The sequence below is a fragment of the Desmodus rotundus genome, chromosome 1 (assembly GCF_022682495.2).
Source record: "Desmodus rotundus isolate HL8 chromosome 1, HLdesRot8A.1, whole genome shotgun sequence".
NCBI classification, from domain to species: Eukaryota; Metazoa; Chordata; class Mammalia; order Chiroptera; family Phyllostomidae; genus Desmodus; species Desmodus rotundus.
The window spans coordinates 175,693,163-175,705,459 of record NC_071387.1 but is presented as its reverse complement, the minus strand read 5'-3'; positions in this window follow the sequence as shown (position 1 = coordinate 175,705,459).

The following is a 12,297-nucleotide window of genomic DNA, read 5'->3' as shown; positions in this document are numbered from 1 at the left end:
AGCTGTCAGGGGTCTAGAGTGAGGGAGGTGGACACACTTGTTGAACAGCAGGGACGACTGTCACATGCCCTCAACTAAAACAAGAGAGACACTCATGAAGGAGCTCATTAGCTTCTTCTCCCACATGACCTAGTAAATACTACTACACCTCAAAACCTCAGATTAAGGATACTGTCACTGAACTTTAAAGCTCAAGGATAGAATTATTATCATTATCATCATCATTATTTATTAGACACAAATTTAGTGCCTTAAAACAACATATATTGATATTTATTATCTCATAGTAGTTCCATGGATCAGAAATCTGGGTATGGGTTAGCTGGGTGTTCTGCTGAGGGTCTCATCAGGCTGAATTCAAGAGGTCAGCATGGGCTCAATCCCATCTGAGGCTTAGGTTCTTCCAGTCTCACTGGTTGTTGGCAGAATTGAGTTCCTTGAGTTGTTGGAGTGAAGTTCAGCTTCTTGCTGACTGTTGGTCAGTGACAGTCTGGTTACCCTCAGGTCCTTGCCACATGGCCTCCTCTATAAGCACTTCACAGTACAGTTGCTTACTTCTTCAAGGCCAGCAGGAGAAATCTCTCACACTTCAAATCTCTCTCATCTCACGAGTGAGCTCTTCTGATTAGGTCAGGCTCACCCAGGAGCATCTCTATTGATTAACTCAAAGTCAACTAAATAGAGATCGTAATTACATCTGTTAGTCCCTCTGTCTTATAACAATTATGGAAGTGATATCCCGTATATTTACAGGTTCCTCTCATACTCAAGGGGAGGGGATTATACAGGTATATACACCAGGGGACAGGACTCTTGTTGGCCATCTTAGAATTCTGCCAACACAGATGCAGAGGGGCCACATCTGCAATTAGAAGCCAGTCTTAAACTTGGTAGCATTTAGGATCATCTTAACTGGCTTCACAGAAAAATTTGTTGAATTGGTCAGTGAATTGACATTTAACATAAAAAGAAGGAGCAGGGGAAGAAGGGAGCAAGAAAGAGAAGGAAAGAAGAAAACTGAAGTGAAATGACTTCAAGTAGAGAAGGTCATGAGGTAGCATTGGAGCCACATGTGAATCAGATCAGCCTCCCGAATGCTAAACTTCCAATGTACTCCTAGCTTATTGAAGAGGCACTGTTATGCTGTCTCTTCAGTAGACATAAGTGTGGCATTCTTACATGGCCCTTGGTGGTGTCTCTCATTGTATCTCCTTTTGGAGGTAGCATTTCTTTTTAAGGTTTACTTTAAAGGAAACTACTGCATTAGTCTTTTCTAGAGAGAACATCAGTGGCTCTGCTTCTTGCTCAACTCCCTGGGACGGTTCATTGTTTCATAATATGTGCAGTACTGCCCCAAAGTAATTTTCCTTTTATTTTTGCCCGCAAGGTGGAAAATTAAGGTTGAAATACAACTTTATTTTTGCTTTTCCCAGAAGAGGTGACAGTGTACTTTTTCTTCTCTGTTTTGCGACAAGCAGTGAGATATTATTTTGGCTACAACTATTGACTCCTTCTTCCCATCTTGGCAAAAATTTTATGTAGAGAGTCTCCTGCCCTTATTTGTGCCCAAGAGGCCATCCTAGGGTCTTGTGGGATGGAGGAGGATTTCTGTCCAGAGCCACTGTGACCTGCTTTTTCTACCTATCACCATTCTCAGATATGCCTTTGCACGCCTTCCTCTTTTTCTAATTGGAGAGGCTTATGCCAAATCTCTCCATAACATTTCTGCCCAGGAAACACCACTTTTTTTTGGTACAGAAGAAATGGAGACTCTCCATTGATGGAGAATATCAATGGTTTTGATTTCTCTTTGGTCCTGAGTAAAAACATTGACCAAAAGAGACTGTACATTTTAAGAGACTTCCTCTTCATTTCATTATTTTCTATCTCCTGTTGGCCCTTTTCAATCCATTCAGATACAATGAAGAATTTGTAGAACTTCAATAATAGAAACTACTAGGACTCTCTGTTAGGTCCACTTTTACAGATCTTCTGTTTATGTTTAGCATCGTTTTGTGACCATTACAAAATATGAACTAATTAGATAAGGGAAGTGTTATTTTTTTTTCTAGTTAAGTAACCTTTAAAGAATCTATAGGGTCCTAAAGCATCCATTCATTATTTATTTAACACAAATTCTTCAGTGGGGTACTATGAGCATAGCACTGCCCTGGGCATTTGAGACATAGAAGCAAGATCTGGTTTCTTTCCACAAGAAGAATAGGTGTTGGAAAGAGCCTAAGTTCAAAATCATTCAGGCCTGAGCCCTGGCCGGTGTGGCTCAGTGGATTGAGTGCCAGCCTGTGAACTGAAGGGTTACCAGTTTGGTTCCTGGTCGGGGCGCATGCCTGGGTTTTGGGCAGGGTTCCTGGTTGGGAGCGTTGAGAGACAGTGGATCCATGTGTCTCCTGCACATTGCTGGTTCTCTCCCTCTCTCCATCCTTTCTCCTCTCTCTAAAAATAAATGAATAAAATCTTTAAAAAATAAATAAAAAATGTTTTAAATCATACAGACCTGAGTTTGAATCCTGTCCTGCTACCTGCTAGGTATAACCCTTCTGCATATTATGTTTTTTTCTAAGTATTAGTTTCTTATCTATCAAATGGGTATAATAAACCCCATCTCCTTAGATTGTGAATATTCAAAAAACTCTAGTCACATATAAAATATATTGCATCATGATCAAGTTGGGCTTATTCAAGAACTAGGCAAGTCATTTCATATATAAAAAATGCATAAATGTAATTCACTTATTAATTGATTATTAAAGAAAAACTATGTCATCATCTCACCAGATGCAGAAAGAGCATTGGATAGAAACTCTCAACTAGCTCTTAAAAACTTCCTTTACTTGATGAGGAGTACCTACCAAAAGCCTAGAGTAAACGTTCTTAATGAAAAAGTGATAGAAACATTCCATTTAAACAGGTCATAAGACAGTGGTAGACATTTTGACCATGTCTATAGTCAGTGTTATAGTGGAGTTACTAGCCACTAAGACACGAAAAAGAAAGAAAAGAATGAGGATGGAAAAGGCAGGAAGCGTGACTGATAATACGCAGGATAGGTCCACCTGCGAGAGAACGCAAAGCAACCCATGTACAAGCTGTTAAGGTTAATAAGAGTTTTTCATGTCGATTTGATAATAGTATAAATATATTAAAACCAGTTTTATTTACGTACTCTAGCAACAAAGAGTTGGCAAACATATTTTAAAAGACTATTTAAGTAAGGAACCTAGAAATGAACCTAACAAAGGACTTCCAGGCCAGCATGGAAAAAAAACCGATAGAATTTGTTTGAAGACCTTACCCAGATTATATTCCATAACCAATAACTGTAATCACCAAGGAGTATATGCAAATCTTCAAGTCCAGGGCATTTTTTGTTGCTTTAACATGCTAGCCTGCCTAACCAAAATCATGGTTACATCCAACACTCCAACCGCCCCGTGCCTGCAGCTTTGCAGCTGAATGTGGCGAGAGTAAAACAGCGCAATGTGCTGGCACGGTTCACTTTGAATTCGGGTTTGCTAACCTCAGCTGGGCCCGACTGCTGCCCTGGAACTATGCTATTTATTTGTTCATTCTTGCTCCCGTTCTCCTAGACCGATGTCTTCAAAATGGAGACAGGAACATAGAATTAACATGTAATCCAGCAATTCCATTTCTGGGTATTTACTCAAAAGAATTAAAAGCAGAGACTGGAGTACAACAATGTAAATGTACCTAATGCCACTGCTTGCACACTTGAAATGGTTAAAAGAGTAAATATTCTGTTATGTATACTGCACCACAATTTTTTAAATGACACGTGGACACTCCCTAAGGAACATGTAGGCAAGGGGGTGCAGATGGACTCTTTCCTAAAACTGATTTGCCTGAGAACGTCTGAGATTCAGGGTGCCCTTTCACAGTTGCCCTTCTCTTCTTTATGAAAATAATCTTTTTAATCATGCATGTCATCTATTATTATAAATCTTACTATGGTGCATAGCTCCAGTGGGCAAGAAACTAGATAAATAAGTCATTTGAAATATTGTGCATGTTGAGAAAATGAATGATCCTTGATTGGTTAATATTTCTTATTGCAACTCAGTTATTTTCCAATTCTTTGCTTTTAATTAAGTGAACAAGGACTAATGAGTTGTCAGCTAATAGTCATTAAAACTAATTTTTGATAATAGATATAAAATATTTATAAAAATTAATTTTATAATAATCTTTGGGAGTTTGATAAATAACACAAGTTTCAAAAATTCCATAACTGTGCTTTAACAAAATTTCTTTTCCCAACTAGTTATGTAAGTGAATTTATATCCTTTGGAGTGATTTAAATTTATGATGAAAATTTTTAAATGTCACCTTAAAATCTATGAAAATACATTATTTTCAAAATATTTAGGAGATATGCAAGCAAAAAAAATTGATAATTACTGGTAGTTGACTACTTGATATTTTTTCCTCTCTTTGCAAAATGCCAACTTCTCCCAGATTCTCTCTACCAGCTAATGACCCTGATTTCTGCTGCACTGAGCAAATTGAGGCAATCAGAAGACATCTCTGCACACTTCCCCCCACACCTGTGCACCTGCTAGCACCTGCGCGTACACACTGTGCCCCTCCCCTGCTCCTACAGATGAACTCCCGAGGCTTTTCAACAAACCCAAGCCCTCTCTTTATGCCCAGTCCCCCTCCTTTTTCTTCTATTCCAGGGCTTGTTTCAGCAATTCACCTCTCTCTCCCATCATCCATTGTTTCCCCTTTATACCAGACCAGGCCTGTTAGTACACAGATAGGCTGTTACCTTCTGTCATCTGAAAACCAAAAACCTATCTTGAGCCACTTTCCCTTCCAGCAAACACCCATTTCCCCCAAAGCCTTTATGTATAATCGTATCATTGCCAGCAACATCCCTTGTAGGAGTTATCTATCTCAATTCTTTGATTTCTCCCTTCACATTTTCTTTTAGGCCCATTTCGGTGGGACCCCCTCACCACCACCACCCCTACTGCCATTGCTCTTGTCAAGGCCACCAGTGGCCTCTGCTTTGCTGTTCTGTAGTCTGTTCTCAGGTCTCATCTCACTGGACCTATAGGCAGCATGTGACACTGTCCCCTTGAAATGGTTTCTCACTTGACTTCTGAGACTCCATACTTTCCCAGAGCTCCTTTCTGTCTGCTCTTTCTCAGCCCTCCTCGCTGAGTCCTCCTTATCTATCCAGCTTTTAAGAGCTGGAATGTTCCAGAGCTCAGTACTTGGGCCTTGTTTCCTTTCTGTCTACAGGCATTCCCTGGTCGTCTCAACCAGTCTCGTGGCTTTAAATACCATTTAGTCTGCTTGCTCCAGGAAGCTTCTTTCCCTCCAGATCTGTTCTGCATCTTTCTCCATCCTGCTCTCTGCCTCAGGTGGTTGGCTTGTGTGTAATTTACCAACATGTCCCTCTGTGCCTTCTGGCTTCTGGTTGGTTGTGAACGGTAATGATTGGTGGCAGGACATCAGGGGAGAGAGAAGAGTGACATTCGAGTATTTACTTCCTCTGCTCCTTCAGTGTGAGGACTCTTAACCAAAGATGACTCCCTTCAAGTCTGCCTTCTCCACCAACTCTCTATTTCCTAGTTCCAGTAACAACTATCTCCTTTGTTCCTTTGGTATTGGGGATACCCAAGATATCCCACTATTCTTTGTGTTTCCCTACACGCTCACCTCTAAAAAGTGTCCTTTTGTAAAGAAACCCTCCTTAACTATTCCTAATTTGGTGATGCCATTATTTTCTTTGGGATCCTGCCTGATGCAGGGTCGATGACTTCCAAACGCAGAACCTCATTCAGGGTCTCTCTTCTGAACTCCAGCCGTTGGTCTCTAGTAGGCCACAGAGCACTCCTCTGACCTCTGCACCATCTACTAGAATTCTCGAACTTGTCACGCCCAGTACTGAGCTCCTGACTCCCTCCCTCCAATCTATTCTTCCCCCCCTTGGCAATGGCAGTGCTCAGGCTGTTGCTCAGGCAAACGTCTTTGGACTAATAAGTCCTTGGTCCTCTCCCACTTCGCTTCTGGTCCATCAGCAAATCCTCTTGGCACTTCCTGTCACTGGCTACCTCTCACCATCCCATCGACAGTAGTCTGGTCCAAGCCACCATCACATCTCATCTTGATTATTGTAGGAACCTCATACAGGCCTCCCACTCCCTATTCCTGGTTCACAGGTTCTCCATGTGGCAGCCAGGGCAGCCCTATTGCACAGTCAGATCACATCCCTCCCCTCTCAACACTCTGACCTGTGCGAATGGAGCCCCGCCTCCTGGTCTCCCCTACAACAGCTGCCTGTGTTGTCTCTATGCAGCCAGCCCAGACTTCCCAGATGAAACTGCCTTCAAATAGGCACGTGGCTGGTTTCCTCGCTTTTTTCTGACCTTTCTTTTACTTTTTTTTTTTTACTTTTCTGTTTTACTCTCTTATTATTTTCTCATTTATACCAGAATGTATGTTCCATGTGGGCAAGGGGTTCCTACCCTTGAAGTAGTGTCTGGCAGACAGCAGTTGAGTTTTGAGTGAAGGAAAACATTTTAAAAGACCTAAAGAAATGAAGATACCCTGTATTAATGGATAGAGAAACTCAGTATTATGAAAATGTCAATTCTTCTCAAATTGATCTGTAAACTTAGTGCAATTCCAATAAAAATCCTGACAGAGGTTTTCAAAGAACTTGACAAATTGATTCTAAATGCACATTGTTGAGCACAGCCTAAAAATAGCTCAGCGCTACCAAAGAGGAAGAAGGTGGGAGAATTTGTCCTTCCGGATGCCAACGCTTTTTCACAAAGTTATGGTAATATGAGGTGGCATTGGATCCGGACTAAACAAATTGACAACAGAACAAATCAGAAAACCCAGCAGCAGACCTGTGCATATAGCAACTTAATATATGACAAAGTTAACATTGCAGACTTTGGGATAAAGAAAGAATAGGTAAATTGTCCTGGGACACTTGGTTATCCATACCGTACACATAACCAATCCTAGGCGACTTAAACTTAGAGGTGTGTGGCAAAACTTGAACATTTTTAGCAGAAAATAGATGATCATATCTTTATGACCATGGAGAAGAGGACTTGCTAAAAAGACCCAAAAGTACCAACCATGAAGAAAATATTGATAAATCTGCATACATAAAAATGAGAAACATTTGTTCATTAAAAGACACCATAACATACTGTATTTTTTGGACTATAAGATACACCGGTCCATAAGACATACCTAGGTTTTAGAGGAGGAAAAGAGGAAAAAAAAACCCACTCCACTGCTGCCCCCCTTCCCCCAGAGAGCCAGGTAAGCTACATTTGGACTATAAGATGCACCCCCATTTTCCTCACAAATTTGTGGGGGCAGGGGGGGTGCATCTTATAGTCTGGAAAATACGGTAAGTGAAAATAGGCATTACCAAATGGAAGAAGATATTTCAAACAAACACAACTGATAAATGATTGTTTTTCAGAATATATAAATAACTCGTAAAAAGTCAACTAGAAAAATACAAATATCTCAAAACAAAAGTGGGCAAAGGGCTTGAACGAGCTTTCACAGAAGCAGGAACACAAATGGCCAGTATTCACGATCCTATGCTTTATCTCAGAAAAATTCAAAATCACATTTGCTTTGGAAATCACTAGATGTTTCAAAATTAGAACGTGTAGTAAAACCTGTGTGAGTGAGGCTAGGAGCGAACAGAGCGCTGTACACTGCTGGTGGAAATGTCAGTTGGTACCATGATGGGGAAACAATTTGTTACTATCTTCTAAATGTCAACATTCGCCTGTGTTACCAGGAGACCTGTTTAGGAATGTTTACAAGAGCATTGTTTATAATAACAAAAATCAAACAACTCCCCTCCAAGAAATACAAAGTTAAAAGACTAGAAGCCACCCAATGTCCATTGACTGAATGAAGAAATAAATTGCAGTGTATTTACACAATACGACATTTTAGAACAGTGAAAATGACTGACCAGCGACTACACTCTGGCTTTCTTTCCAGTCTCTCTGGCCTGGGTTGCTCCTGTCCCAGCAGGCCATGCAGCTCAGCTCCCGGATGGGGCAGCTGGCCCTTCCTGGGACAGCATGGACTTTCAGTGCTGGCCATTCTCCCTTCCCCTTAAAGCAGCTTCTGAGGCATTCTGCCCCTGGCTGCACACTCCCTGCACCCTACCCTCAAAGCAGGCCCTGTGTGTGTGTGTGGGAGGGGCAGGCAGGTGAAGGGAGGCTTTAGAACAGTTTTAGGATTCTGCTAGGAAGAGGAAGGAGGGACGGGGCAGCCACTATCCACAACTCCGTCTCTCCTACATGCTGCACACTCCTGAGAGAAGGGACCATGTCATAATCATCCCCACAGTCCCTGAGGTCAGCTCTGGCATTCAAAAAATACTGAACACAAGATTAGCCTAAGAAAGACCTAACTGGTCCGACCTACTCACAGAGAAATCAGGTCAAGAGCCTCTTGCCAGAACCAACACACTCACTGGGAAAGCTGGCATCTGTAGATAAGGAAATGGGTGGATGACCAATTAGGAAGTGGAGGTATTTTACGGGTTTTCTCTGACTAGCAAAACAAAACCCTACTGGTCAGGGGCTCCGGCCTCCCCTGGGGCAGTGAGGTGTGCAGAACACTGTCGCTTTCTGGAGCAAGTGTCCTGAAATCCGCAGCAGTGACCCCGCAGTGAGGTGGTGTTTTCCTGAACTTAAAAGGAGCACAGCAGAAGCTTTTGTCCTCCAGCTGCCAGGGCGTGGAGCATGGCTTACCATTCAACTGGAACAATGTTTTTGGCAGCAGTGCCTTTCAGTAGCTTTTTCTCAGCCTGTCCCTGCGCAAGCCAGCCACTTACTGGACAGGCCAGGCTGCTACCACCTTGCTGAGGCCCCAGGGCCCCTGGGCCTGCCCACTTGCCCCCTGTTTGCCCAATTAGCCCACTGTTAATGTTCCTTCTCCCTCTGGTGGTGACTAATTTACCACGCCTGTCTGAGGCGGTACAGAAAAATCTAAAATTTTCCTGACTTGGGGTCCAAAATGTCAAGATCTGGCCAGTGTATTCAAACATTCAGGACAAAAATCAGCCCTCGTTCTTGCCTCCACCCCAGAGTCCCCTCATGTGCTTTTGCACAAAGGCTCTGCTGAGGGACCAGGGAGGGCAGAATCCAGACTGCACTCTGCTCACTAGACCTGGGGTGGGGGTTGAACCCTGCACCTGCCTGGACGAGGGCCCTTTCTTCTCATATAGGCATCCACTGCTTGCTGAGGGCCACCTTTGTCTAACTGGCACAGAGGCCTCTCCCCATCCTGTCACGAGGTTAGACCCAGAAGCCCTGGACTGATTTGCAATTGTTTCCTGCCCCAGCTCTTGCTGGGAATGAGACCAAGAGTGTGGTCCTGGCCTCTCTTCCCAGCCCTGCTCCTGTGAGATCTGTCTCCCTGATCTCTGCCTGTCTGCAGAGCATCCTCCGGCCTAGGGAGTGGCCCAGCCTACTCTCAGGCCGCCTTCGGGCTCCTCGCCTGCTTGATTCCTGGCTCACAGCTTAGCCCTGAACTTCCGTTTGTGCCCAGGCTCCTCCTGGTTGGTGACGCCTTCCCTGGGTGCTGCTGGGCCTGACTTTCAGTTCTGACCCTGGGCTTCAAAACTCTAGGGCTCAGCACTGACAGCAGCCTCTGGTGTGCACAAGGAGGGGTTGTTTTCCATGTGGTGGAGTGTTCCAGTCCAGACCAATAAGACACTTTTGAGCTGCCAGGCTTGACCACTGGGGCGTCCTACACATGCCTCTCTTTACAGAGGGCCTCTTGGACCGCTCGTTCCAGCACCCCTCCCTCCCTGTTCTGATCTGCAGCCACAGGGTGCACACCACTGTTATCTCATCTGGGCATCTTTAGATTACAGATGATCTTTCTCAGTGCTGTTCTCAGTGTGCTGTGTTCAGACTCTCAATAACATCCTTCACTGCTGGACCCAACTCTCCTGATGATCCTCCCAACCTTATGTCTCCCCCAGGAGTCACCCCCCTATCACACACACACACACACACACACACACACACACACACACACACACACACAGCCTGAGCCTGCTTTGGAGGTGGGACCCAGAGAGGATATGGTTGCTGAAGCCATATGCAGGATGAGTCAGGAGCCAACACTGAATGTCCACGTTATTACTGGAAGGACTGGCTTCCCCATCCTGTAGCTGAGCTGCATGGCCTGCTGGGGTAGGAGCAGCAAGGCAAACAGGGCCAGGGCTGGGGAGGAATAAAAGACAAGGGGAAATGGTTCTGTCAAAAGCCAGAGAGAAAAATAATCACTGAGAAATGTGCTTGGGAGCCATCAGCCTCCTGCTCCCTTGCTCTGCCCTGGCCCCATTTCTGGCCACAAACTGCAAAGTCCTGCCCCCTTTCCCCAGAAATTCATTCTGGCTACCTAGTCATTCAGCACACCTTTGATAGATCCCTGTAGCTCAGCTCCGGGTGCTGTCCCAGTCACCTTGGCTCCTCGAGCCCACATTACACTGCCCCCTTGCCCCCCACCCGGCCCTCTGCTATGGGGGGATCCTGGCCTTCAGGCTCCACCCCTAACCCCCTACATGCTCCACCCCCATCTTCAGTGAAGTGTGAGCACCTTCTGGTCTGGATCCTTTCTGTATGCTCCCTTTCTACTCACCACAGACCTGACACGACCATGGGCTCATCTTGTACAGTCAGTATTTGTTCACTGATTGATGAGTGAGCGCACTTGCTGTCACATCTTATGAAGTGGTGTTTTTCAAAGTGTGCTGTGAGCATCCTCTGCACCAGAATGTCCTCGGGTGTTTTCTTAAGTGCATATTCTTGGACCCCACCACGCACCTACTCGGTCAGAGTTTCTGGGAGTACGGCTGTCATTTCCATTGCACTGGCTGGAAACCGGCCACACAGTCTTTGACATTTCTCCCATCGAGAGATGGGGCCTGCTTCTCTTCCCCTTGAAATTGGCCCATGGCTACTCTGAACATTGAAGTGATACTTTGCCAGATCCAGGCCTAGCCTTGGTCTCTGGGAACCCTGGACCACATGGGGAGACCCTAAAAGTACATGGAGAGGGAGGAGAGCCCACCCAAGCCAGGCTTATAGTCATCCCCTCTGATTTTCCAGTCATGTCTTGGACTCCCCAGGTGAGACCAGGCACCAGCTGAAAACCAGTGGGTGGCCCCAACCACGTGGAGCAGAAGACTCACCAGCTGTGCCCTGCCACAATGCCGGGTCCACAAGATCATACAGTGGTTGTTGCTCTAATCCTCTAAGATTGGGGGTAGTTTTTCAGATAGCGATAGATAACAAGAAGATGCAGATGTAGCAAATTCTCCGTGCTATTTTTGTGTGTCCTAGAATCTGAGTCATTGTTATAAAGAGAGATGACATTTAATGAGTAAAATTTTATATTAAAGAATACAAAATATAATTCATTGTACAACTTGTCTGCGTACCCTAAGGGAAGGAAGATTGGTAAAGTAAAATCTCATCATTTATGTTGTTGAACTCATTTCGTTCCTTGGACAGTAGGCCAGGTCTGTTTCTAGCACAAACGAGAGAGGCCCTCCAGCTCTCCTGAACTTTTCTAGACAATCCGATTGCCACAGACAGTGTTAATAAACAATGTTCCCAATGGAATACAATTCAGCTTTGGATTTAAAATGTAGTGAGTCCTGACAACATTTGGTTTGGACATGTTTTCTTAGTCTATGCTTTTAGGCCAAAACTAAGAAGATTTTCTTTTTCTATTTCTTTTTTTGTTTGTCTCATGGGAGTATATTTTAAGACTGAAGCTTGTGGGTTTCTTTCAGGTTTCATAATGAAACCTTTAGGCTTGTAAGTCACATGACAGACCACTGCTTTGCCATAGTTCTGTATGAAAACCACAGGACCCTACAAACCCCACTGGGATTAAGTGATTTTTGTTTTGGTTTCTCAACAAAGCAGTTTGGACAAATCTGAGAAATTTTTACAGACTCAGCAGAGATCGGTGTGAAACTCAGCATCTTCTTTGGATGCTTCAGCTCAGCTTCAGTGGGTTTGGACGAACCCCGGGCTTAAAAATGGAACTCTGAAAGCATAAAACCACACAAGCCAAAAATATTTTCCAAAATGAGTTGAACTAAGCTGAAGCTGCTGGGATGCGTGCCCTCTCCATGCAGACAAGTATATGCTCCCCTTCCAACTCGATGCCCAGCCTGTCTCCAAGCTCGCTGGGTCTGCTGTGTCACATGCAGAGTAGAACTGTCCC